This window comes from Macaca mulatta, chromosome 3 (assembly GCF_049350105.2).
Source record: "Macaca mulatta isolate MMU2019108-1 chromosome 3, T2T-MMU8v2.0, whole genome shotgun sequence".
Lineage (NCBI taxonomy): Eukaryota > Metazoa > Chordata > Mammalia > Primates > Cercopithecidae > Macaca > Macaca mulatta.
Window position 1 is genome coordinate 119,266,316 of NC_133408.1, and position 23,392 is coordinate 119,289,707.

Consider the following 23,392-nt stretch of genomic DNA (forward strand, 5'->3'; position numbering starts at 1 on the left):
AGTTCAACAATGTGTCTGGCTCACACCAACACTTCAGCTGAATGAACACATGAATGTGGACAATCTGGGGCTTTGAGACTAAGATGAGTGATAAGTAGGAGCTACTCAGGCAAAGGTGTAAGAGAGGAAATGAGGTTAGAGTGTTGTAAGAAGCAGAAAACATATGGGTACAAGTCTTAAAGCAATAAGGAGCTTGATGCAATTCAGGAGCTTTGCAATGAACAGTGCTAAATGGAGATTAGGATAATAAGGAAAGCTTCATGAGCTGAGGGTACTGAGATAATACATTGACCCAGACAATGTGAGTTAAAATCAGCTAGACAAATTTTTCTTGAATATAAATCTATATATGTCTTTTATCTGCTTTAAATCATACAACAGTCTCTCGTTTGCTTCAGAAACCCATAATATAACATGAAAGAGCCTTCATATTCTGCTTTTTACTTACAAGTCTAGGTTCTTCTTTTACCTTGTTCCTCATGGATCCCAAACTTCAGTAATACTAAACTGCTTGCAGTTCTCCTACTGTGCCAGGCTTTTTCTAATTTAGCTTTTGATGTATTGCTCTTTCTTTGACTTTACATTTGGCTAATATCTATCTTTATTTTAGAATATAGCTCAACTGCCGAATATTCCTGCAAGATGTCTTCACCACTTTCCACTGCATTTAGGTTAAATGAACTTACCCTGTGCTGCTCAGTACTCATGGGACTGTCTCCATGATGTTACTCACCACACAATTTTATACGTGTGGTGTAAAGTCTCTCTGTGAACTACCACCTTCTCCCACAACTACACTGTGAACCCTTGACTAGAGGAAGAAATGTGCACTAACTGTCTTTGTTTTCCCAGTACATCCCACCATACCTGACACACAGTAGATACTCTAATTAATAAGTTAGTTAGTTTTTGGATGAATGGTTAAGAAAATAAGTAGCTTCACAAAGGAAGAGGGAAGGAAAGGTCACCACTGCTTTTACATTTGATCCTCTGCTCTGCAAGCAAAATCATTTGGCTGATGTTTATATTCTGAGGGAAAACTATACAGCAGGTCCTCAAATAACGTATTTTCATTTTAATGTTAATGGGGGGGCGGGAAACAATTCCTGGCCAGGGTCACTGTTGGCACATTCTCCCTGTGTATGCATGGTTTTCTCTAGAAACTCTGGTTTCCTCCAACATCTCAAAGATGTACATGTTAGGTTCATTAGTGTATCTATATTGTCCCAGTCTGAGTAAGTGTGGGAGTGTGTGGGAGTGTGCCTCGCAGGGTGGCATCCTGTCAAGGATGGGTTCCCACCTAGCGCCGTGAGCTGCTGGGATAGTCCCCCACCATCTGCAACCTTGGACTGGAATAAGGAAGTAAATAATTATGTTACTTGTTTTTATAAATTTGTCTTACTTGTATGTATGGCTCACATTTATTTCAAAGTTTAATATTAGAGGTACTTTAGTCTTCATCTAGAAGTATTAGTGATTTTAAATATCACCAATATTAGAAGTATGTTGGGCTTACAGTCTAGTTGAAACTATGGTGAAGTTTGTATCAGTTATGGTTTCTTTATAAGTTGTTTACCTTAAAGTTACAGTTTCCCAAGAACCTACTGACAACTTCAAGTGAGGTCTTAATGTTTTTCTAGCTTCTCTGCTGCCCTCTGAGTGAAGTTCAGATTTGAAATTATCATTTCATATCCAACATAGTAGCATTGACAAAATACCAATTATGTTGTTCAATAATTCTTGGGCAATAAAAATTGAGTGGGTTACAGTTATGGATAAAGAGGATAGGGCTAAGAATGAGTCTAGAAATCTATATTTGCTTTATTTTACTGTTGTAACAAATAGCCACAAATTAGTGACTTAAACCAATACAAGTGTATGATCTTACAAAGTTCAAAGTGGATCCAACTAAGCTAAAATCATGGTGTCAGTAGAGCTGCATTCTGTCTGGAAGCTTTAAGGGACTATTGCCCATATCACTCCACACCTGTTTTCATCATCACATCTCCTGTGATTCTCCTGCTTCTTTCTTTCCTTGTGATTCTTTTTTAATTACAAAGACCATTGTGATTACATTGATCTCACCCAGATAATTCAGATTAATATCACCATGTCAAGACCCTTAAATTAATTTCATTTACAAAGCCTCTTTTACCACCTTTATTAATTTTCTCGGGCTACCATAACAAAATACCATACACTGAGGGGCTTAAAAAATAAGGCATTTATTCTTTCCCAGTTTTAGAGGCTAGAAGTCTGAAATCATGATTTTAACAAACGCAGTTCTGGATGCTCTGAGGGAGAGTCTCCATTTCATGCTTATTTTGCAGCTTCTGGTGTATCCTCCCAATCTTTGATGCTCCTTGGCTTGTAGACTCTTAACATAAAATAGATACTCCAATCTCTGCCTCGATCCTCACATGGCATCTCCCCACTTTGTACATGTAACTTCACATGATCATCTTCCCTCTGAATGCCTCTGTGTTTGTTTTCTCTTGTTATCAGGACATGAGACACTGGATCGGGACCCACACTTATCCAGTGTGACCCATATTAACTAATTGCATAAATACATGCAAAATACCTACAGCTCACTTCAGTTAGAACTGAAAAGAATCCACTCTACATGGAATAGTCCATCTAGAGTGGAAATAACTACAGAAAAGAAAACACATAATTATAGTACAGCAAGTGTTGAGTTAATCAAGACACACACTCATTGCTACTGTATTTGTTTGCCCTTAGGCTTTTCATACAGCTCAGAGGATAGTAAACTAGTTATTAATTGTATCAAATTACTCAAACTGTATAATAAATGCCTTATTTTTTCCTCTTGCTCTGTGTATTTTATCTGCAGATGATATGTTACTTTGTTGTACTGGAAGTACCAAAGACATATTTGAAAATTTCTAAATAAGTTATTCTGAATGAAGAAATAAAATATGACTATTTGCAATAGAATCAGCAAGAGGCATTTCTCTCTCTCTATATATATGTGTATGTATATATACACACACATATATATATACACACACATATTTAATAACAGGCCTTTAAAATAATTTCTTAGGGTTTATGATTTAGTTAAATAACTTTTTTAGAGAATAGTAGAATCCATGTTTATAAACCTAATGTTCTTGGGATATTTTAACAATTGTTGTATTTCTGTCATATCAGAATTTAAAAAGTTGAGCAGAGGAGCTAGTTCCTATATAGCATCAAGACATTGTACTAGGAATATAGCCAAAGGTGAAGGAGGACATGATGATCTGTCTCTTTCATCTCCCTATTACTATTACTCCCTATTACTATTGTTATAAAAGGGGACTTTTGACCTGTTTCTAAGACTGGAGGCTATTTTAATGGCAAATACTATAGTTTTTCTATGTTGCCTATTATTTTATTTCTGTTGTCTCATGAAAGTCTTAAAATTATATATATATATAAAAATTATATATATATTTAAATATGCACACATATATATTCAATACTACTGAATATACATACTAAATATGCACACATATATATTCAATACTACTGAATATACATACTACATTCTGGTTTTCAATACATGATTATACTGAAATAGGGATTAGGTAAACAGTCAGAAATAGAATTTGTTATCTGGGTCAAAGAATTTAAGAAATGACTGTGGTTGGAAAAATACGGTTTTGCCCAGTTTTCTGTGTTATTTTAGAAAGGGGTTGCATGAAAGGTTAATACTATTTGTTAATCTTGACCAAGGAAAGAGAAACACAGACAAATGAAGCTAATTTAGAAGATCAGGACAAAAGCATATAGATCTGATTTTATGTGTCCGTGTGTGTGTATGTCAATAATAGTCATCTATGTCACATTTATCAAGTTTTATTTAAACTTGAAAAATATAATAATACACCATTTCTCTAAGTCTCTAATTCTGTTAAACCAATTGTCTAACAATTGGTAAATATTGGTTTGAAAAATTAGAATTGCTATTTTAATTGGTAGATCTAGGAATGTTTTAATGTATTATAAAAAAGAATGAAACTTTTACTCACACCTAATAATAAACACAGGAGCAGAATTCAAGAAGTAAAGTAACTTCCCTCCTAAATATTCGGGTCTTCTGCCGGAAAAGACAAGTAGAGAATGGAATGTAATTTCTAAAATGGATCCTTTACAAAGTCACATTGTGCTGCTTAATGACACGTAGTTCCTGATAAGCATTCCAAATTACAAGGTAGTTGTTTAAATAGAATTGAAACCAAGGGCTTCATTGATATGCTTCCTAAAACAAGGGGCTCTTTTAATTACAAAAATCTATGCTGCTTTCTTTCCTGGCAGCGTTTGTGGGGGCTCCCATCAGAAAGTTCTCACAGGCAGCCAAATGTAGGAAACACACAGAGGTCCTTTGCTTTGCATAGTTGCCTAACACTCCACACTCTACATATCCATAAACCTTCCCAAGGCCAGGAGTCAATGAATGTGTTCCTATCATATTTTAAATAGTCAAGGGAATGAACAAAATGGAATGCATGTTACTTTATTTTCCCTTTTTATTATTCTATAGCCATATGACACAAGATATTGGCTCACTTGGTCTCTGTTCACTAAACTCCAGGGTAGGAGAGTAAAGATAATTGGCAAAAGTACTGTTTATTACCAATTATACCTTCCACCTTAATCAGATTTGATTTTTCCTCCAACCACAGGAATTCTGATGAGTTGTATGCGTATATATGTGCATGTGTTGGATTCATCTATACAACCTCCTTTTGTCTACCCAGAGATCATCCCTCATTTGAACCTTTACAATTTCTATAGATTGACAGCCCAATAATTATCTGGTCCATGAGTTTTTACTTAACATTGGTGCTACTGACATATCTGTATTGTTTCTGAAATAGTCTAATATTTCAATATTAATAATATAGAGATCCTGTGTACCTTTTTCCTAGATTTCTCCAGTGGTAGTATCTTGAAAAAATATACCAGAATATCAAAATCAGAATACTGATATTGATATAATCCACCTATTTTATTGAGATTTTCCTGGTTCTACCTGTGTGTGTGCATATGTGTATTTAGTTCTATACAATGTTATCATATGTGTAGATTTTCATATTTACCACCATAGTCAAGATACAGAATAGTTCAACCAAAACAAAAGTCCTTTGTTTAACACTTTGATAACTACACTCACCCTTTTACATGCCACTCTGGTATCTATAATCCCTGGTTGTTATATTTAGTTTTATAATTACCTTTTATTTATTGCCAGAACTACTGAGTTTATTAATGTTATTGATACACTTCATTTTTAAATAAATTTAATGTAAATTAGCATAAAATATGTGCAGATTTAGAAAACATGTAAAGAAAATTACAATACAGGTGAATGGGGACTTGAAAAATGTATGAAAAATCAACAAAGTTTAGGAAATATTGCAATTGGTGATAATATGGGGAGAGTTAATTAAATAGGCAGAGGAAATTACTTAAATCAGAGCATATGTTGTACATTCAGGGGTTAGAGCAATGATTCTCAAACTTTAGTGTGCTTAAGCACCCATCAAAATCACCTGGAATTGTTAAACACTGATTACTAGGCACCATTCCCAGAGTTTCTGAAACAGTAGGTCTGATGTAGGGTCTTGGAATTTTCATTTCCAAAAAATTTCCAGATGGTGTTAAGCTGCTAGTCACATTTTGGAAACCACTGGAGTAGGCTTCTGTTGGGTAGGGCCCAACAAAGTCTGAGTATATTGAATACTCAGACTGAGAAGTAGGAGCTCAAATGAAGGAAGAGACTGTCTGAGAAGTCTTTATGGTAGCAGGCAATGTGAAGCAATTGTAGGTTTCAGAGGCAAAGACACATGGCTAAGGCAGACTTTAGAAAGAATAATGTAGTGATCACTGAGCTAAACAATTTGAGAGCAAAATATATGAAAATAGATTCAAAGGCAGAGCAAGATGGCAGAATAGAAGGCTTCACTGATCATCCCCTCATCCACGAGGATACCAATTCAACTACCTACACAGAAAAAAACACCTTCATAATTACCAGAAATTAGGTGAGCACTCAGAGTGCCTGATTTTAACTTCATATTGCTGAAAGAGACACTAAAGAGATAGGAAAAACGGTCCTGAATCACTGACGCCAGCCCTCTTTTAACCACTGGTAGCAGCTGCCTGGCACCGAAAGCATCTCTGGGCACTGGGAAAGGGAGAGCACAGCAATTGTTAGGCATTGAACCCGGTGCTGTTCTGTTGGAGCAGATAGGAAAACCACACCAAACTCAGGTGACACCTGCCCATGGAGGGAGCATTTAAATCAGCTCTAGCCAGAGAGGAATTGCAGATCCCAGCAGTCATCTGAACTTGAGTTGCTGCAAACCTTCCACCAATACCTACAGTGCTGTGTCTCCAAGTAAACATGAAAGGCAGTCTAAGCCATGAAGACTGAAACTCTGAGGCGAGTCCTAGTGCTGCACTAGGCCAAGAGACAGTGGAGTGGAGTGGTATACAACATGCTGAGACACCAGCTGGGGCAGCCAAAAAGGTGCTGACAAAACCCTACTCCTAATCCCAGGCTGCACAGCTCAAGGCTCCAAAAGAGACTCCTTTCTTCCACTTGAGAATAGGAGAGAGAAGAGTGAGGAGGACTTTGTCTTGCATCTTGGATACCAGCTCAGTCAAAGCAGGATAGGGCGCCAGCCAAAGTTGTGTTCTAAGCCCTATCTCCCAGATGACATTACTAGACACGCCGGGAGCCAGGAGAGAACCCACTGCCTTGAAGGAAAGGAACTAGTCTTGGCAATATTTATCACGTGCTAACTGGAGATCCCTTGAGCCCTATCAGCAGTGATAACCAGGTACTACCTAAAAGGTCCTAGGTGGACCTCTGAGATTTGCTGGCTTCAGATGAGACTCAGCTCATTACCAACTGTGATGGCTCCGGGGCAAAACTCCTTCTGCTTGAGAAAAGCAGAGAAAAGAGTAAAGGGGACTTTGCCTTGCACCCAAGGTAAGATCGTGGCCATAGAGGTATAAAGCACCAAGTGGGCCTTTGAGGTTCCTAATTCCAGGATCTGACTCTTGGATGGCATTTCTGGACCTGCCCTGGGCCACAGGGGAGCCCAAAGCCCTTAAAGGGTGAGCTCTACGGCAGGCAGCATTCATTGCAAGCTGACTGAAAAGACCTCAAGCCTTAAGGAAACATCACCGGTAGTCTGGCAGTAGTCCATGTGGCCTGGGGTAGTGGTGACTCCAGAATGAGACTCTTCTGCCTTTGGAAAGGGGAAGGATGAGAGGGAAGGACTGTGTCTTGTGATTTGAGTGCCAGTTAGCCACAGTACAATAGAACACCATGTAGACTTCTAAGTTTTTTTACCCTAGTCCCTGACTCCAAGACAGCATCTCTCAACACCTCCCAGGACTTGGGGGACCTCACTATGCTGAAGGGAAGAACACAGACCTGAATGGCTTTGCCACTAGCTTATTGTAGAATCCTAGAGTCTTGACCAAACATAGGCAGTAGCCAGGGAGTGGTTACAGTAGGCCGTGGGTGAGAACCAGTGCTGTGCTGGCTTCAGGTCTGACCTAGTATGTCACTGTGGTGGTGACCAGAGGGTGCTTGTATCACTCCAACCCCAGCTTTAGACGGCTCAGAACAGAGTGAGAGAGATACCGTTTGCTTGGGAGAAAGTAAGGGAAGGCAACAAGAGTCTGTGCCTGGTAATCCAGAAATTTTCCCAGATCTTGTTCAAGACCATCTACAAGTCTTCAAGAACAACAGTGTCACTGACCTTCAGGTGCCTCCTAAAGCAATATACCTTAGATCACAATACCCAAATCCTTTCAAGTATCTGAAAAGCCTTCCCAAGAAGGACAGAAAGAAATAATCACACACAGTGAAGACTACAATAAATACCCAATTCTTCAATGCCCAGACACTGAAGAACATCTACCAGCATCAATACCAACCGGGAAAACATGACTTTACCAAATGAACTAAATAAGGTACTAGCAACCCATCCTGGAGAAGCAGACATATGTGACTTTGCAGATAGAGAAATCAAAATAGATAGGTTGAGGAAACTCAAAGATATTCAGAATAACACAGAGAAGGAATTCAGATTTTTATCAGATAAATTTAATGGAAATTGAAATAACTAAAAAGAATGGAGCAGAAATTCTGTAGCTGAAAAATGCAATTGGTATACTGAAGAATGCATTGGAATCCTTACCACAATGAATCAAGCAGAAGAAACAATTAGTGAGCTTTTAGACAGGCTATTTGAAATTATACAGAGAAAGTGAAAAATGAATTTTAAAAAGTGAAGCACACCTACAGGACCTAGAAAATAGCCTCAAAAGGGCAAGCTTTTGGCCTTAAAGAGCAGGTAGGATAGGGTTGGAAAGTGTGTTCACAGAAATAAAAATATAGAAATTCCCAAACCTAGAGAAAGATATCAATATACAAGTACAAGAAGGTTATAGAAAACCAAGCAGATTTAACTCAAAGAAGATTACCTCAAGGCATTTAATAGTCAAGCTCCCAAAGGTCAAGAATGAGGAAAGGATCTGAAAAGCAGCAAGAAAAAAAAAAAAAAAAAAAAAAAAAAAAACATAGAATGGAGAACCAATATATCCAGCAGAAGAGTTTTCAGTGGAAACTCAAAAGCCAGAAACGAGTGACATGACATATTTAAAGAGCTGGCAGAAAGAAAAAAAAGAAAAAACTTTTACCCTAGATGAGCCTATACAGCAAAAACATTCTTTAAACATGAAGGAGAAATAAAGGCATTCCCTGACAAACACTGAAGGACTTCAACAAAACTAGTTCTGTCCTATAAGAAATGTTAAAGGGAATACATTAATCAGAATGAAAAAATATTAATAAGCAATAAGTAATCACCAGAAACTACAAAACTCACTGGTAATAGTAAGTATTATAACACTATTATAACACTAACCACAGTTAGTAGAAATGAGTTCACCATTTCTATTAAAAATCTAGGTAGAAATTAGTTCATAATTTCTATTAAATGGTGAACCAATAAAAAATAATAAGTTGTTGTAGTTACTATATTTGATGGGTTTATCATATCTACTAAATGATGTAGAATCCATTCTTTCTTCAAAACTCAGCTTCTGTACTGCGAGTTCGAGAAAGGAAGGCTTTTGCTGCCAGTACTACAGTTTTGACTGCTCCCTGGGTGAGCCCCAGTTCATCAGAGTGGAAATTTTCCTGGATATAGGTATGAGGTTTATTTCCTTGTACAATGTTAGTGATGGGTGCCATATCTTTAGATTCACCAAAAATTATGTTAGAGAGCCACTCTGTTCATTTTTTGCTCATAAATGTGAAGCTCAAGAGGATCAGAGCTTCCTGAGTAGCTGTCCTGTGATTAATACAGGCAGTTCCACTCCCACAATTTATTCTGGGGAAAGTAAATAAACATGTGAATGTAATCATATGTAGGAAGTTTCTGTGTGCCCATAGCCAGAGCTAAGAACTTTTCTGCTAGATACACATATTTTACAAAGGGATAGAAGGGAAATATCAGTCAATTTGTGTACCATAGACAGAAAGTAATTATATTAATTAGGGGAAAATTACATTTTACATATAAAATGATCTGTTGCCTACAAGAAACATGCTTCACCTATAAAGACACACATGTACTGAAAATAAAAATAAAAAGATATATGTGTCAATGCAAACAAAAAAGATTAGCAGTCACTATATTTATATCATTTCTACTAAATGATGAACCAATAAAAAAAAAACTATAACAACTTTTCAAAACACAGTACAGTAAGATATACATAGAAACAAAAATAAAGTTAGAAGCAAGAAATTAAGGGAGAAAGTTTTTATTAGTCTCCTTTTTGCTGGTTTGTTTATTTATGCAAACAATGTTAAGTTGTTGTGAGGTTAAAATAATAGGTTATAAGATAGTATTTGCAAGCTCTATGGTAACTCCAAACCAAAAATCATGCAATGGATACACAAAAAATAAAAAGCAAGAAATTAAATTATATCACCAGAGAAAATCATGTTTAATTAAAGATAACAGGAAGGAAAGAAATAAGGAGAAGACCACAAAACAACCAGAAAATAAATAACAAAATGGCAGATGTAAGTAATAACATTGCATGTAAATAGACTAAACTCTCCAATCAAAAGACACAGACTGAATGAGTTAATGAATAAACAAGACCCATTGATCTGTTGCTTACAAGAAACACACTTCACCTATAAAGACAAATATGTACTGAAAATAAAGAAATAAGAAAAGATATTCTGTGTGCCAATGGAAACCAAAAAAGAGCAGGAGTCACTATACATATATCAGATAAAATAGATTTCAACACAAAAACTATAAGAAGACACAAAGAAAGTCACTACATAATGTTAATGGGGTCAATTCAGCAAGAGGATATAACAATTTAAATATATATGCACCCAACACTGGAGTACCCAGATTCCTAAAGCAAATATTATTAGAGCTAAAGAGAGAGGATAGTTGGCTCGGTGTGACTGGCAAGATGTTTGAATTGGAACAGCTTTGGTCTGCAGCTCCCAGAGAGATCAATGCAGAAGGTAGATAATTTTTGCATTTCCAACTGAGGTAGCCAGCTTATCTCACTGGGACTGCTTAGACAGTGGGTGCAGCCCACAAAGGGGGAACCAAAGCAGGGTGGTGCAACACCTCACCCAGGAAGCACAAGGGGTCAGGGAGCTCCCTCCCCTAGCCAAGGGAAGCCATGAGGGACTGTGCCGTAAGGAACAGTGTGCTCCAGCCCAGATACTATGCTTTTCCCATGGTCTTCACAACCTGCAGACCAGGAAATTCCCTTGGGTGCCTACACCACCAGGACCCTAGGTTTGAAGCACAAAATGGGCAGCTGTTTGGGCAAACACTGAGCTAGCTGCAGTTTTTTTTTGTTTTTTGTTTTTTGTTTTTTTCATACCCCAGTGGCACCTGGAACACCAGCGAGACAGAGCCATTCACTCCCTGGAAATGGAGCAGAAGCCAGGGAGCCAGGTGGTCTTGCTCAGTGGAACCCACCCCACAGAACCCAGCAAGCTAAGATCTGCTGGCTTGCAATTCTCGCTGCCACCACAATAGTCTGAAGTCAACCTGGGATGCTTGAACTTGGTGTGGAGAAGGACGTCCACCATTACTGAGGCTTGAGTAGATGGTTTTCCCCTCACAGTGTAAACAAAGCTGCCAGGAAGTTCAAACTGGGCAAAGCCCACTGCAGCTTGGCAAAGCTGCTGTAGCCAGACTACCTCTCTAGATCCCTCCTCTCTTGGCAAGGCATCTCTGAAAGAAAGGCAGCAGCCCCAGTCAGAGGCTTGTAGCTAAAACTCCATTTCTCTGGGACAGAACACCTCGGGGAAGGGGCGGCAGTGGGTGCAGCTTCAGAAGACTCAAGCGTTCCTGGCTGTCAGCTCTGAAGAGAGCAGTGGATCTCCCAACACAGCGCTTGAGCACTGCTAAGGGACAAACGACCTCTTCAAGTGGGTCCCTGACCCCCGTGCCTCCTGACTGGGAGACACCTCCCAGCAGGGGTCAACAGACAACTCATACAGGAGAGCTCCGACTGTAATCTGGTGAGTGCCCCTCTGGGACGAAGCTTCCAGAGGAAGGAACAGGCAGCAATCTTTGCTGTTCTGTAGCCTCCGCTGGTGATACTCACACAAAGAGGGTCTTGAGTGGACCTCTAGCAAACTCCAGCAGACCTGCAGCAGAGGGGCCTGGCTGTTAGAAGGAAAACAGACAAACAGAAAGGAATAACATCAACATCAACAAAAACGATGTCCACAAAGAAACTCCATCTGAAGGTCATCAACATCAAAGACCAAAGGTAGATAAATCCACAAAGATGAGGAAAAACCAGTGCAAATAGGCTGAAAATTCCAAAAACCAGAATGCCTCTTCTCCTCTAAAGGGTCACAACTTCTCACCAGCAAGAGAACAAAACTGGATGGAGAATGAATTTGACAAATTGACAGAAGTAGGTTTCAGAAGGTGGTAACAACAAATTCCTCTGAGCCAAAGGAGCATGTTCTAACCAGTGCAAGGAAGCTAAGAACCTTGAAAAACAGGTGAGAAAAATAGGTTAGAGGAATTTCTAACTGGAATAACCAGTTTAGAGAAGAATATAAATGACCTGATGGAGCTGAAAAACACAGCACAAGAACTTAGTGAAGCATACACAAGTATCAATAGCCAAATCTATCAAGCAGAAGAAAGGATATCAGAGATAGAAGATCAACTTAATGAAATAAAGTGTGAAGAAAAGATTAGAGAATAAAGAAAAGGATTGAACAAAGCCTCCAAGAAATATGGGACTATATGAAAAGACCAAACCTACATTTGATTGGGGTACCTGAAAGTGGTGGGGGAATAGACCCAAGTTGGAAAACACTTTTCAGCATATTATCCGGGAGAACTTCCCCAACCTAGCAAGACAGGCTGATGTTCAAATTCAGGAAATACAGAAAAAACCACAAAGATACTCTTCGAGAAGAGCAACCCCAAGACACATAATCATCAGATTCACCAAGGTTGAAATGAAGGAAAAAATGTTGAGGGCAGCCAGAGAGAAAGGTCGGGTTACCCACAAAGGGAAGCCCATTAGACTAACAGCAGATCTTTCTGCAGAAACCCTAGAAGCCAGAAGAGAGTGGGGGCCAATAGTCAACATTCTTAAACAAAAGAATTTCAACCCAGAATTTCATATCCAGCCAACCTATGCTTCATAAGCAAAGGAGAAATAAAACCCTTTACAGACTAGTAAATACTGAGAGATTTTGTCACCACCCGGCCTTTCTTACAAAAGCTCCTGAAGGGACCACTAAATATGGAAAGGAAAAAACAGTACCAGACACTGCAAAAACATACCAAATTGTAAAGACCATCAACACTGTGAAGAAACTGCATCAAGTAATGGACAAAATAACCATCTAGCATCATAATGACAGGAACAAACTCACAAGTAACAATATTAACCTTAAACGTAAATGGGCTAAATGCCCCAAATAAAAGACGCATATTGACAAATTGGATAAAGAGTAAAGACCCATTGGTATGCTGTATTCAGGAGACACATCTCATGGGCAAAGACACACATAGGCTCAAAATAAAGGAATGAAGGAATATTTACCAAGCAAATGGGAAAAAAAAAAAAAAAAAAAAAAAAGCAGGGGTTGCAACCCTACTCCATGCCTGGCCGAGGAAATAACTTCTATGTGAGTACACTCCTTCACTAGTTCAGGCTTTGGCAATCAATGCAACTACATAATATTAAAAGAAAAAATGATAGTCTTTATTGACAGTAATAGCTATATTTTTAAATTTTTAATGCTTTAATTGTAAATTGAAAATTATGATTTTTTACTTGAGTGCTCATTATGTACCAGGAAGTTTACAGGCACTTCCTATGATGTGGTTTTTTCATCATTGTTTTATCATATGAAGAAACTGAGGCTAAAAGAAGTTAAATAACTTGCCTACTTAATCCAACTACCAAACAACAAAAGTATGTTTCAGACACAGACTTGTGAGTCCAAAGCTTATGCTAACTTTATTACATGATATATCCTCTCAGATAGGATGGTTAACAGTCTACTGGTATAAGTTACAAGGTAGTGAAAGATGGAGTGGTGGATTGGCTAGGAGGTAAAGAGGTAACATAGGTAAAAAAAAAAAATTGTTTGAGATAGCAGACTCTGTGCAGACTTGAGTTAAATCATCTTTAAGTTCTGTTCTGCTATTTACTAGCTCTGTAATAGTAAAATAATTATTTAATCTTTCCAAGTCTTACTTTTTGAATCTATTAAACGGTGATTATGATGAATAGCTTATAGAATTGCTATGAGATGTGCAAAGATAAATACAGGTTCAAAATAAAGGGATAGAGGGCAAATGGAAAGCAAAAATATAATAAGAAGAAAATTTTAAAACAAAGCAGGGGCTGCAATCCTGGTCTCTGATAAAACAGGCTTTAAACCAACAAAGATGAGAAAAGACAAAGAAGAGCATTACAAAATGGTAAAGGGATCAATGCAACAAGAAGAACTAAATATCCTAAATATGTATGCACTCAACAGAGGAGCACCCAGATTCATAAAGCAAGTTCTTAGAAACCTACAAAGAGACTATTCCCATACAATAATAGTGGGAGACTTTAACACCCCACTGTCAATATTAGACAGATCAATGCGACAGAAAATTAACAAGGATATTCAGGACTTGAACTCAGCACTGGACCAAGAGGACCTAATAGACATCTACATAACTCTCCACCCCAAATCAACAGAATATACATTTTTCTCAGCACCACATCACACTTACTCTAAAATTGACCACATAATTGGAAGTAAAACACTCCTCAGCAAATGCAAAAGAATGGAAATCATAACGGTCTCTCAGACCACAGTAAAATCAAATTAGAACTAAGAATTAAGAAACTCACTGAAAACCACGCAACTACATGGAAATTGAACAAATTGCTCCAAAATGACTACTGGATAAATAACAAAATTAAGGCAGAAATAAATAAGTTATTCCAAACCAATGATCACAAGACACAATGTACCAGAATCTCTGAGACACCGCTAAAGCAGTGTTTAGAGTGAAATTTATAGCACTAAATGCCCATAGGAGAAAGAAGGAAAGATCTAATTGACACCCTAACATCACAATAAAAATAACTAGAGAAGTAAGCGCAAACAAATTCAAAAGCTAACAGAAGACAAGCAAAAACTAACATCAGAGCAGAACTAAAGGAGATAGAGACACAAAAAAGTCTTCACAAGATCAATGAACCCAGGAGCTGGTTTTTTGAAAAGAGCAACAAAATAGATAGACTGGTAGTCAGACTAACGAAGAAGAAAAGAGAGAAGAATCAAATAGAGTAAAAAATGATAAAAGTTAATATCACCATTGATCCCAGAGAAATACAAACTACCATCAGAGAATACTATAAACACCTCTCTGCAAATAAATTAGAAAATCCAGGAGAAATGGATAAATTCCTGGACATATACACCCTCTCAGGACTAAACCAGGAAGAAGGTAAATCCCTGAATAGACCAATAACAAGTTCTGAAAGTGAGGCAGTAATTAATAGCCTACCAACCAAAAAACAAAGCCCAGGACCAGATGGATTCATAGCCGAATTCTGTCAGAGGTACAAAGAGGAACTGCTACCATTCCTTCTGAAACTATACCAAACAATAGAAAAAGAGGGACACCTCCCTAACTCATTTCATAAGGCCAGCATCATCGTCCTGATACCAAAACCTGGCATACACACACACAAAAAAGAAAGTTTCAGGCCAATATCCCTGATGAACATTGATGTGAAAATCCCCAATAAAATACTGGCAAACAGAATACAAGGTGAACTACAAATCACTGCTCAAGGAAATAGGAGAGAACACAAACAAGTGGAAAAACATTCTATGCTCATGGATAGGAAGAATCAATATCATGAAAACGGCCATACTGCCCAAAGTAATTTATAGATTCAATGCTATCCCCATCAAACTCTGATTGACTTTCTTCACAGAATTAGAAAAAACTACTTTAAATTTCATATGGAACTAAAAAAGAGACCATATAGCCAAGACAATCCTAAGCAAAAACACACAGTGGGAGGCATCATGCTAATTGACTTCAAATTATACTATGAGGATACAGTAACCAATACAGCATGGTACTGGTACCAAAACAGATATATAGACCAATAGAACAGAACGGAGGCCTCAGAAGTAATGCCACACTTCTACAACAATCTGATCTTTGACAAACCTGACAAAAACAAGCAATGGGGAAAGGATTTCCTATTTAATAAATGGTGTTGTGAAAACTGGCTAGCCATATGCAGAAAACTGAAACCGGACCCTTTCCTTACACTTTATACAAAAATTAATTCAATTAATTCAAGATAGATTAAAGACTTAAACATAAGATTTAAAACCATAAAAACCCTAGAGGAAAACCTAGGTCAATATCATTCAGGACATAGGCATGGGCAAAGACTTCCTGACTAACACACCAAAGGTAATCACAACAAAAGCCAAAATTGGCAAATGGGATCTAATGAAAGAAATTCTGCACAGCAAAAAAACGATCAGAGTGAATAGGCAACCAACAGAATTGGAGAAAATTTTGCAATCTATCCATCTGACAAAGGGCTAATATCCAGAATCTACAAGGAGCTAAAACAAATTTACAAGAAAAAAACAACCCCATCCAAAAGTGGGCAAAGGATATTAACATACACTTCTCCAAAGACATTTACGTGGCTACCAAACATATGAAAAAAACCTCAACTTCTCCGAGAAAACACCAAATGGTGGATGACGCCGGTGCAGCCGGGGGGCCCGGAGGCCCTGGTGGCCCTGGGATGGGGAACCGCGGTGGCTTCCGTGGAGGTTTCGGCAGTGGCATCCCGGGCCGGGGCCGGGGTCACGGCCGTGGATGGGACCCGGGCAGAGGCTGTGGAGCTGGCAGAGGCAAGGCCGAGGATAAGGAGTGGATGCCGGTCACCAAGCTGGGCCGCTTGGTCAAGGACATGAAGATCAAGTCCCTGGAAGAGATCTACCTGTTCTCCCTGCCCATTAAGGAATCTGAGGTCATTGACTTTTTCCTGGGGGCCTTTCTCAAAGAGGAGGTTTTGAAGATCATACCAGTGCAGAAGCAGACCCATGCTGGCCAGCGCACCAGGTTCAAGGCGTTTGTTGCTATCAGGGACTACAATGGCCACCTCGGCCTGGATGTTAAGTGCTCCAAGGAGGTGGTCACTGCCATCCATGGGGCCATCATGCTGGCCAAACTCTCCATTGTCCCTGTGCGCAGAGGCTATTGGGGGAACAAGATCGGCAAGCCCCACACCGTCCCTTGCAAGGTGACAGGCCGCTGCAGCTCTGTGCCGGTGCACCTCATCCCTGCACCCAGGGGCACTGGCATCGTCTCAGCGCCTGTGCCCAAGAAGCTGCTCATTATGGCTGGTATTGATGACTGCTACACTTCAGTCCGGGGCTGCACTGCCACTCTGGGTAACTTCGCCAAGGCCACCTTTGATGCCATCTCTAAGACCTACAGCTACCTGATCCCTGACCTCTGGAAGGAGACTGTATTTACCAAGTGTCCCTATCAGGAATTAACTGATCACCTTGTCAAGACCCACACCAGAGTCTCCGTGCAGCGGACCCAGGCTCCAGCTGTGGCTACAACATAGGGTTTTTATACAAGAAAAATAAAGTGAATTAAGCCTGGAAAGAAAAAATAGAAAGAAAAAATCCTCACTGGTCATTAGAGAAACGCAAATCAAAATCATGCCAGTTAGAATGGTGATCACTAAAAAGTCAGGAAACCACAGATGCTGGAGAGGATGTGGAGAAATAGGAACGCTTTTACACTGCTGGTGGGAGTGTAAATTAGTTCAACTACTGTGGAAGACAGTGTGGCGATTCCTCAAGGAACTAGAACCAGAAATACCATTTGACTCAGCAATCCCATTACTGGGTATATACGCAAAGGATTATAAATCATTCTACTATAAATAGCCATGCACAAGTATGTTTATTACAGTACTGTTCACATTAGTAAAGACTTGGAACCAACCCAAATGCATATCAATTATAGACTGGATAAAGAAAATGTGGCACATATACACCATGTAATACTATGCACCCATGAAAAAGGATGAGTTCATGTCCTTTGCAGGGATATGGATGAGGCTAGAAACCATCATTCTCAGCAAACTAACACAGAAGCAGAAAACCAAACACTGCATGTTCTCACTCATTGATTGGAGTTGAACAATGAGTACACATAGACAAAGGGAGGGGAACATTACACATTGGGGCCTATTGAGGGCTGAGGGGCTAGGGGAGGGAGAGCATTAGGAGAAATACCTAATGTAGATGACGGTTTGATGAGTGCAGCCAACCACCATGGCACGTATATACCTATGTAACAAACCTGCACGTTCTGCACATGCATCTCAGAACTTAAAGTATAATAATAATAATAATAATAATAAGAATAATAATAAATTAGAGAGAGAGAGATCGGCCCCAGTACAAAAATAACTGGCAACTTCAAAATCCCACTTTCAGCACTGGACAAATCTTCCAGGCAGAAAATCAATAAAGACACATTGGACTTAATCTGCATTATTGAACAAATGGATATAATATGTATTTGCAGAACATTTCATACAATGGTTGCAAAATACACTTTTTTTCCTCAGCATGTGGAACGTTCTCAAGGATATACTATATGTTAGGTCACAAAACAAGTCATAAATCATTTTTGAAAACTGAAGTGATATCAAGCATCTTCTCTGACCACAATGGAATAAAACTAGAAATTAATAAGAAGGAATTATGGAAACTATACAAATACATGGAAATTAAACCCTATGCTCCTGAATGGCCAGTGGGTCAGTGTAGAATTTGAGAATAAAGTTGAAAATTTGTAGAAACAAATGATGATGGAAACACAACATATCAAACCTATGGTATACAGCAAAAGCAGTACTAAGAGGGACTTTTATAGCTATAACTGCCTACATAAAAAATAAACAGGAAAACTTTAAACAAACAATCTCATGATCCATCTTAAAGACCTATAAAAGCAGGAGAAAACTGAACTAAAAATTAGAAGAAAATATATAATAAAGATCAGAAAATAAATGAAATTGAAATTATAAATAATATAAAAGATCAATAAAACCAAAAGTTGTTTTTTTGAAAAGTTAATCAAAATTTACAAACCTTTAGCCAGATTAAAAAAAAGAAGGAAGATCCACATCAATAAAATCAGAAATGAAAAAGGAGACATTACAACTGATACTGCAGCAATCCAAAGGATCATTAGTGGCTACTATGAGCAGCTATATGCCAATAAATTGGAAAAATCTAGAAGAAATGGAAAAATTCCTAGAAACATACAGATTAACCCAGGAAGAAATCTCAAACCTGAACAGACCAATAACAAGAAATGAGATAGAAGCCATAATAAAAATTATCCCAGTAAAGAAAAGCCTGGGACCCCATGGCTTCACTGATGAATTTTACCAAACACTTAAGAAGTAACACTAATCCTACTCAAACTATTCTGAAAACTAGAGGAGGAGGGAATAATTCCATTCTAATTCTACAAGGCCAGTTACTGTGATAATGAAACCCAGCATAAGACACATCCAGAAAAGAAAACTACTGGTCAATGTCTCTCATGAATATTAATACACAAATCCTCAACAAAATGCTAGCAAACCGAGTTGAACAATGCATTGGAAAGATCATTCATAATGACCAAGTGGGGTTTATCCTCAGGATGCAAGGATGGCTCAACATATTGTAAGATATTGATGGTTCAAGAAGCAATCAATGTGATACTTCATATGTACAGAATGAAGGATGAAAACCATATGATCATTTCAACCAATGTTGAAATAGCATTTGATAAAATCTAATATCACTTCATAATAAAAACACCCATAAAACAGGGGATAGAAGGAATGTCCTCAGCATAATAAAAGCCATATGTGGTAGACCCACAGCTAGTATCTTCCTGAATGGGGAAAAACTGAAAGCCTTTCCCCTAAGATTTAGAACATGACCAGGATGCCCACTCTCACCACTGTTATTTGACGTAGTACTGGAAGTCTTAGCTAGAGCAATCAGAAAAGAGAAAGACATAAAGGGTATCCAAAGCGGAAAGGAAGAAGTCAAATTATCCTTGCTTTCAGCTGTTATAATCTTATATTTGGAAAAACCTAAAAACTCCACAAAAGAACTATTGGAATTGACAAACAAATTCAAAAAAATTATAGGATACAAGATTAACATACAAAAATCAGTAGCATTTCTATATGCCAACAGTGAACAATCTGAAAAAGAAATAAAAAACAATCCCATTTACAATAGCCACAAATAAAATTAAATATGTAAGAATTAACTTAATGAAAAAAGCAAAAGGTACCTATAATGACAACTACAAAACAGTAAAGACAGAAATTGAAGAAGACACCAAAAAAATGGAAACATCTTCCGATTTCATTGATTGGAAGAATCAATATTTTTAAAATGTCCATACTACCCAAAGCAATATACAGATTCAGTGAAATCCCTATCAAAATACCAAACATTATTAACAGAAACGGAAAAAAAAAAAAAAACTCTAAAATGTATATACAACCACAAAATGCCCAGAATAACCAAAGCTGTACTAAGCAACAAGAACAAAACTGGAAGAATTACATTATTTGACTTCAAATTATATTACAAAGCTATAGTAACAAAAACACAGTGTACTTTCATAAAAACAGACACACAGACCAATATAAGATAATAGAGAAGAAAGAAACAAATTCACACCCAGTAAACTCATTTTTGATAAGGGTGCCAAGAACATACACTGGAAAAAAGACAGTCTCTCAATAATGGTGCTAGGAAAACAAGATATCCATATGCAGAAAAATGAAACTAGACCCTTATCTCTTGCCATATACAAAAACAAATAAAAATGGATTACAGATTTGTAATTAAGACCTCAAACTGTGAAACTACTACAAGAAAATATTGGGGTAAATCTCCAGGACATTGGTCTGGGCAAAAATTTCTTGAGCAATACCCCACAAGCACAGGCAAACAAAGCAAAAAATGGACAAATGGGATCCCATCAAGTTAAAAATCGTCTACACAGCAAAGGATACAATCAACAAAGTGAAGAGACAACCCAGAGAATGGGAGAAAGTATTTGCAAACTATGAATTTGACAAAGGATTAATAACCAAAATATATAAGGAGCTCAAACAAGTCTATAGGAATAAATCTAATAATCCAATCAAAATATGTACAAAAGATTTAAACAGACATTTCTCAAAAGAGGACATACAAATGGCCAACAGGCATATGTAAAGGTGTTCAGCATCCATGATCATCAGGGAAATAACAAAAATACAATGAGATATCATCTCACCCCATTTTAAATGGCTTCTATCAAAAGAAAAAAAAAAAAAGACAGGCAATGATAAATGCTGGCAAGGTTGTGGAGAAAAGGGAGGCCTGGTACACTGTTGGTGGAAATGTAAATTAGTACAACCACCATGGAGGACAGCTTGGAGGTTCCTCAAAAACCTAAAAATAGAGCTACCATATGATTCAGCAATCCCCACTGCTGGGTATATCAGTATATCAGTATATCAAAAAGATACCTGCACCCCTGTGTTTGTTGAAGCACTGTTCACAATAGCTAAGATTTGGAAGCAACGTAAATGTCCACTGACAGATGAATGGATAAAGAAAATGTGGTACATGTATGCATTGGAGTACTATTCAGCCATAAAAAATGACATCCTGTCATTTGCAACAACATGAATGGAACTGGAGATTATTATGCTAATTGAAATAAGCCAGGTGTGGAAGGACAAACATCACATGTTCTCACTTATTTGCGAAAACCTAAAAACCAAAACAATTGAACTAATGGACATAGAGAGTAGAAGGATGGTTACCAGAAGCTGAGAAGGGTAGTGGAGGGCTGCAAAGAGGTGGGTTTAGTTAATGGGTACAAAAAAAAATAGAAAGAATGAGTAAGACATACTATTTAATAGCATAACAGGGTAACTATAGTCAATAATAACTTAACTGTACATTATGAAATAAAGGCTGTAATTGGTTTATTTTTAACTCAAAGGACAAATGCTTAAGAAAATAGATACTCCCTTTTCCATGATGTGCTTATTTTACATTGCATGCCTGTATCAAAATATTTCATGTACCCCATAAATATACACACCTACCATGTACCCACAAAAAATTAAAAAATAAAAAATAGAATATTGAAAGAATATAGGATGAATTAGAAAATTACATATAGTGGCAAAGTATTCAGGTGAAAAGCAAGTAGAACTCCAGAAACTTAATGAAAGGGGAGACACCACAGTGCCTAAGTAGAGGGTGTTTGTGTGGAATGCAGATTTACACTAAACAACTTCTTTTTTCTCCTTCATAACCTTTCTATACCTTCCTAAGTTCTGCTTCACCACTTCCTAAAGAATCTTTTACGAAGGAAACACAAGTAAATACATCTTAACCTTGTTAAGTTATAATTTTAACCTGTTTCTTATATCTTGTTGATGATGATGCCAAAGCTGCTAAGGAGTATGAGAACCATGGTTTATACTTGTGGTTTGAATTATAAATATTGTCTGACTCCATTAACATTTGAGGGTCTTACTCTAAGCTTTCAAATCCTAAATTCCATACTAGTCAATTGGTTTTCCTCCTTTCCACTCTTTGCCATTATTAGCTCTCTTCGTTGTTTCTTTTGTTTTTGGTTTATTATTATTATTATTATTTTGCTTTCTTTGTGATCAATTTAATGTACAACCAAGTAAAATTATGCATAATTCAAATAGGCTCTATAAATGGTAAAGTAATATTGCAATTCTATTCATGTATTTTGGTAGTAATTATCTTATTTCAGTGTTCATAATAAGCAACATAAATTCTGAATTGTGCTATTTTCTATATATGTGCTAGTACTTTTTAATAAATACAAGCAATCCAAATAAATATCTCATTCTCAACAGTGAATCAGTAAATATTCTAATAATTGTAAGTATCAATATAATTATTGTGCTTTTGAAGTTTTTGTTTTAATTGGTACATAATAGTTGCACATATTTTGGAGGGTATTTGTGAGAGATATATATATGCATAGTTATCAAATCAGGGTAATTGGGATTTCCATCACCTCATTTATCTTTTCTTTCTGTGGGAAACATTCTAATTTTCTTCTATTTTAAATTATACAATAAATTATTGTTATAGTCATCCTACTGTACTATTGAACAGTAAAACTTAATCTTTGAGTAAGTACAAACTGTAGTTTTGTACCCATTAACCAACTTCTCTTTATTCCTTCTCCTCGCTACACTTCCCAGACTCTGGGAACCACCATTCTACTCTCTCTCTTTATGAGATACACTTTTTTAGCCCACACATATGAGTGAACATATGCAGTATTTGTCTTTTTGTGCCTGGCTTATTTCATTTAACATAATGAACTCCTTTTCTATCCACGTTGTTACAAATGATAATATGTTAGCTCTTATTTTATCTGTTTTCTCTTTTTCCACCGAGGTTGTCAAGTAGACAGGTTGTTTCATCAAAGACAATTGTAAGGAAAAACTAAACTTCAGAAAATAAAAGTTAGAGATGACACTCTTTTGGATTATGTGGTGGAAAGATTTTTAAGGGATTCTAAAACACTGTGTTTTAAAGAAGTGATAACATATATTGCTTTCCCTTGAAATTCAAAGTGCAATACAAGCATTTGATCTTCTGACTGCACTGTCTGCCTAA

At 37.4% G+C, this 23,392-nt stretch overlaps 1 pseudogene; it reads left to right on the forward strand.

Annotated features, from left to right (window-relative positions):
* Positions 1-16,362: 16,362 nt before the first annotated feature.
* On the forward strand, positions 16,363-17,278 carry LOC695421 (small ribosomal subunit protein uS5 pseudogene; annotated as a pseudogene).
* Positions 17,279-23,392: the final 6,114 nt, after the last annotated feature.